Below are 6,024 nucleotides of genomic sequence, written 5' to 3'. Positions count from 1 at the left end.
ATAGAAAGAATTAATGAATCAAAAAGTTGGTTCTTCAAAATAATAAATAAAATTGATAAACCCTTAGTCAATCTGATCAAGAAAAGGAAAGAAAGGACTCAAGTTCATGCACTGAGGAATGATAAGGGTTAAATCACTACAGATCCTATGAAACTTCAGAAGATCATCAATACCTACTTTGAAAATCTTTACCCTCATAGGATGGAAAACACACAAGAAATGGACAGATTCCTAGAGATGTATGAATTACTGTGGTGGATTGATAACTGGTGGTCAACTTATAACCCCCAGCTGAACTGAGCAAGTATGGTGCTGGGTGTGGGAGGCTCACCTGAGGACTGTTGCCAGCAGCATAAGTGGCAGAACTGGAGAAGAAGTTAGGCTGTTGGGAGCAGAGAAAGGCTGTTGGGAGCTGGTAGGAACTATAAGGAGCTGTTAGTTGTTTTGGAGGAGCTCATCATGCTGGCTTTCCTGATGAACTCGACTGTTTTCATCCTCCGAGGAGCTCAGGACCTTGTTGGCACTGAGAATGGCTTTGGTTCACTTTGGGAGAGCTCTGGTCTTCACTTTGAGCATCGCTTCCTGGCTCTAGAGGAGAAGATGGTGCACTGCCCGTCTCCTAGAGAAACTTGCTGCGTTGGCTTCCCTGATGGAAACTCAGCCATCTTGATCACTGGAGGCGCTCCGGACCTCACTGTTGCTGAGAATGGCTGTGGTACCCTTCGGGGGAGCTCTGGTTCTTCTGAGTGTCACTTCCCGGCTCCAGTGCAGATCCCTCAGCCTGCTAGCTCAGATCCTTCATCCCACTGGCACAAACTTCTTAGATTCCACCACTGACCTTTGAGCCTTCACAACACAGATCTGTGAAACAGGCCTGCGTGAGATATTGTTGTGGGTTCTGGGCCTCCAGTTAGATTTGTGGGAGGCATTGTTATGAGCTCTAGGTCCTCAGCAAGACTCATGCAGGACGTGAGTCCTGGATTCCTTGGTCTTAGTGTGTGGACAGATTTCCTGCACTCTCTTGTATATCATTCTTTGGATGACTATTATAGATAATCTTATAAAATATGTGTCCAGTATTATATTGTGTTCTCCTTGCAAAGATAAGCCCCAAACCAACACAATTACCAAAGCTGAATCAAGAAGATAAAAAATATTCTTTTTTTTTTTTTTTTTTTGCAGTACCAGGGATTGAACTCAGGACCTTGTGCTTGCCAGGCAGGTGTTTGTGCCACTGAGCTATATCCCCAGCCCCAAGAAGATATAAAAATTCTCAATAACCCAATATCAGTTAATGAGATTGAAAATACTAACAAAGAAATGCCCAGGTTGTAATGGATTCATTGCTGAATTCTACAACAAATTTGGAGAATATTTAACACCAACATTCTTCAAACTCTTTAATGAAATTGAAAGGGAAACAATATTCCCTAACTCATTCCTGGAGGCAAGTATTACCCTGATACCAAAACCAGAGAAAGACCCAACCAAAAAAGAGAACAACAGGTCAATCTCTCTAATGAACATAGATGCAAAAATCCTCAATAAGATACTAGCAAACAGAATTCAACAAATCATCAAGATTATACACCACGATCAGGTGAGATTTATCTCAGGAATGCAGGGATGGCTCAACATATGCAAATTAATAAATGTAATACACTCTATGAACAGAGCCAGAGACAAAAATCACATGATCATCTCAATAGAGGCAGAAAAAGCTTTTGATAAAGTCCAACACTAATTCACAATAAAAACCCTACAGAAAATAGGAATAGGTGGTCTTTGCATCACTCTGATAAAAGAATCTATGACAAACCAATGACCAACATCATACTAAATGGATAAAAACTGAAAGCTTTCACTGTAACATCAGGAGCAACACAAGGATGTCAATTATCACCACCCCTTTTCAACATAGTTCTGGAATCATTAGCCAGAGTAATTAGACAAGAGAGAGACAAAGGGAATAAGAATAGAAAAGGAAGAAGTGAAATTATCATTATTTGCAGATGACATGACACTCTATGTAGAAGACCCCAAAAACTCCACAAAAGACTCCTACACTTAATAACCAACCTCAGTTGTGTAGCTGAATACAAAGTCAATACTCAAAAATAAATAGCATTCTTGTACACAAACAACAAACTCATTGAGAGAGAAATTAGGGAAACCACACCCTTCACAAAAGCATCCAAAAAATGAAATACTTAGAAATCAATCTAACAAAGGAAGTAAAAGATCTATATATTGAAAATTACAGTACTCTGGAAAAGGAGATTGAGGAGGATATCAGAAAATGAAAAGATATTCCTTGCTCATTCCTTGGATAGGAAGAACCAACATTGTGATAATGGCCATACTCCCCAAATTGTTATATACATTTAATGCAACCTCGATCAAAATACCATTGGCATACCTCACAGAACTAGAGAAAACATTCCTAAAATTCATTTGGAACAAGAAGAGACCCAGAATAGCAAAAGCGGTCCTGGGCAACAAAGGTAAGGCAGGAGAAATCACAATCCCTGGACTTGAAATTATACTACAAAGCTACTGTAATAAAATCAACCTGGTAGTGGCAAAAAAAAAAAACAGACCTGAGGACCAGTAGAACAGATTAGATGATGTGGACACAACTACAAACACACTGTCACCTTATCTTTGAAAAGGGGGCCAAACAAGTTCACTGAGTAAAGATAGACTCTTTCATAAATGATGCTGGAAAAACTGGCTCTCTACATGCTGAAGAGTAAAACTAGACCATGTCTGTCACAATGCACCAAACTAAAGTCAAAATGGTTTAAAGATCTAAATATTAAAACTGAAACACTAAATCTAACACGGGAGAAAGTGGGTAAAAATCTTAAAGACATAGGGGTACTCAGAGACTTCATGAACAAAAAAAACAAATTGCACAGGAAATACTTCAAAGAATCAACAACTGGGATCTCATCCTATTGAAAAGCTTTTGTACATCAAAAGAAATCAACAATAGAGTGAAAAGACAAGCCCCAGAGTGGGGGAAAAAATTTAGCTAACTGTCCCTCAGACAAAGGACTTATATCTAGAACATATAAAGAATTTTAAAAAGTCAGAACTCCATTATTCAAGACCCAATCTAAAGATGAGCATCTGAGATGAATACATACTTCTCAGAGGAAGAAACACAGATGGCAAATTAATACATGAAAATATGTTCAACATCATTGGTCATTCAAGAGATGCAAATTAAAACAACACTGAGATTCCATCTCACCCCAGTGAGAATGGCTACCATCAAGAAATCAACCAACAACAAATGCTAGAGGGGCTGTGGGAATGAAAATAAAAACCTTCTTCACTGTTGCCAATGTAGACTGGTGCCACCACTTTAGAAATCAGTCTGGAGATTCTTCAAAAAACTAGGATTAGATGTTCCATTTAACCCAGCTATTCCTCTTCTGGGTATTTTCCCAGAAGAATTGAAAACATCATACCACAGTGATATATGTGCACCCATGTTTATAGCAGCAAAATTTGTCATAGCAAAATCTTGGAAACAACCCGAATGCCCATCAACTGAGGAATGGAAAAAAAGATGTGGTATTTTTATACGATGGGATACTACTCAGCTGTAATGAAGGATAAATTTGAGGCATTTATAGGGAAATGGATGTGACTTGAGTCCATACTCATAAGTGAAATAAATCACTTGATGTCCCCATGTTTGGCAATTTGATTTGGATGAGAGGTGACAACTATGGTTCCGTTGTCAAGAGTAGATATTTGCTTTTGGAAGCCACACAGTGCTTCAACAAGCTAAATATCCATACACATGGAAAGGTCTTCTGCTCGTAAAAACAGCATGGTCCTTCTGCTCTAACACAATGATAATATCTCCTGGCTGCAGTCCTGGTTCTTGCAGAAAAAGCTTTTGATAAAGGCAATACTCTGAAAAGTTTAGTCTTTAAATATATGCATGCTGTCCTAAATCAAATTATTATTTTGCTACTAAGCAAAGGAGAAAAGGGATGTTAGAACAGCTAGCCATCTCTGTTCACCCTGTCTCTCTCATTCTGCGTAGTTCACATTTCATTGTCTGAAATCAGATGCATTGTTCTAACACTGATGTGTGCAACATACTTTTTGAAACTGTTATTCAAGTGAAAGGCTATCTTCTTTCCAAAATATGGCAGTTATATCAATATTCTTGATGGGAGTAGAGTCAGAACCCAATGAGTTTTGTAGGTAATAGTGAAGCCTTGTGAGTCACCCTTGCCCCACAAAGACAATACTCCAAGATTAAAATAGTCATTCATCACTAAATGGCACAGATACATTCTAAGAAATGTGTTCTTATGTGACTTGGTACTCACTTGGTGATAAAGGCAGAGTATCTTTTGGCCATCTTTCATGCCTTTGTCAATATGAACTTCTAGAATCTTGTCTCTATCTTCCTTCCCTTGCAGCTTTTACATCTGTCTTTAGGACTGATGCGTTCCCCATGGCCCTGGCACTCCATGTGCACAGACTGGACTTGCTGAACCATTCCAGGTCCTATCTGATGAGTTCTTATCTGCATTCCAGTTCCTCGTCAGTTGGGACAGCACTCCACAGCTCCTTCCTTACCACCTTGCCTTCACGTTTGTCACAAATCACATTCTTTTGCACAGTCAGTATCCTTGTGGCACTATTATATGAACCATGTAATGTAACTGAGAGCTGATGCACCACAATTTTACCTCTCCTTTCTCTCTATATCCTTCCTCCTCCTCCTCCTAAAAATATATCAAAGATATCCACGGGGAGCCGAAACCACCACCTGCTCCACTCTCCTTAACTGCCTGTTCTCCTCCTTTGCCATGTAATTCCCTTCTCTAGGCATCAGAGAGAACTTCATAAGTTTGAGAAATCTGTTTAACTTTTCTCCTGAATTTGAATTCTTATCAGGGCAGTACTTCTAAGCCAGTTTCCTATTAGCCTTTTTCAGTTTTTCTTGGATAGGTTTGGGTTTGACCCCCAAAACATCATAGTAAATGGATTCATTCACCATTTTCTAAGGGAAACAGGAAGGAGCTGTGGCCATGCACAGGCTGAGTGGCCACTGCTCCTCCATCTCTTAGTGCATTCTGGAAAGTTCTGTCTCAAGTTAATTTATTATTGAAAAATGAACTTTCTTAAAATATATTGAGTGTAGCATATGCATCCTTGGCCTTCACACTCACCCACTTGCTCACTCACCCAGAGCAATCTGTACTCTGCCAGCTCCATTCATGGCAGGAAGGTATGCCCAGGAAGGTACACTATTTCTTATCTTTTATACCATAAGTTTACTTTTAGATATATTGAGATACATACCTCTTTACATTTGCCTACAATATTTAGTACAGTAGCATGATTTACAGGTGTATAGCTGTGGTAGATTAACTAATGGTCAACTCATAACACCCAGCTGAACTGAGTCAGCATGGTGCTAGGTGTGGATGGCTCATCTGAGGATTGTCACCAACATCATAAAAAGAGAACTGGAGGGGAAGATGATGTGCTGTTGATTCTCCTAGAGAAGCTTGTCATGATGGTTTTCCTGATATGAACTCAGCTGTCCGCATTGTCGGAGGAGCTCAGGTCCTCACTGTCACTGAAGATGGCTGAGGTGTTCTTTGGGGGAGCTCTGGTCCTTACCTTAAATGTTGCTTCCAGGCTCCAGTGCAGATCCCATAGTCTGTTGTCACAGACGGTGCAGACTGGTGCTGGTCCCACTGGTGCAGACTTTCAAGCTTCCGTCACTGACACTTTGGCCTTTCCAGTGCAGATCCTTGATACAGACTTGCATGAGACATTGTTGTGGGCTCTAGGCCTCCAGCTGGATTCGTGGAGGACATAACCGTGGGCTCTAGGTCTTCAACTGGCCTCGTGCAGGGCATTGCCATGGGATCCAGGCCCTCAGCTGGATTCTTTAGATCTCTAACGTGTGGATGGATCTCTTGTATTCTTCTACATTTGATTTTTTTGGTGAATATTATAAAATAATCCTATGAATTA

The 6,024-nt window shown here is 40.1% G+C and overlaps 1 pseudogene; it reads right to left on the bottom strand.

Moving 5' to 3' along the window:
- Positions 1–3,690: 3,690 nt before the first annotated feature.
- On the bottom strand, positions 3,691–5,035 carry LOC102015219 (annotated as a pseudogene).
- Between the last annotated feature and the right edge of the window lie 989 nt (positions 5,036–6,024).

This window comes from Chinchilla lanigera, unplaced genomic scaffold (assembly GCF_000276665.1).
Source record: "Chinchilla lanigera isolate Chin_1 unplaced genomic scaffold, ChiLan1.0 scaffold00101, whole genome shotgun sequence".
Classification (NCBI taxonomy): Eukaryota; Metazoa; Chordata; class Mammalia; order Rodentia; family Chinchillidae; genus Chinchilla; species Chinchilla lanigera.
Note: the sequence above shows the minus strand (reverse complement) of the source record. Positions and strands in the feature narration are given on the sequence as shown.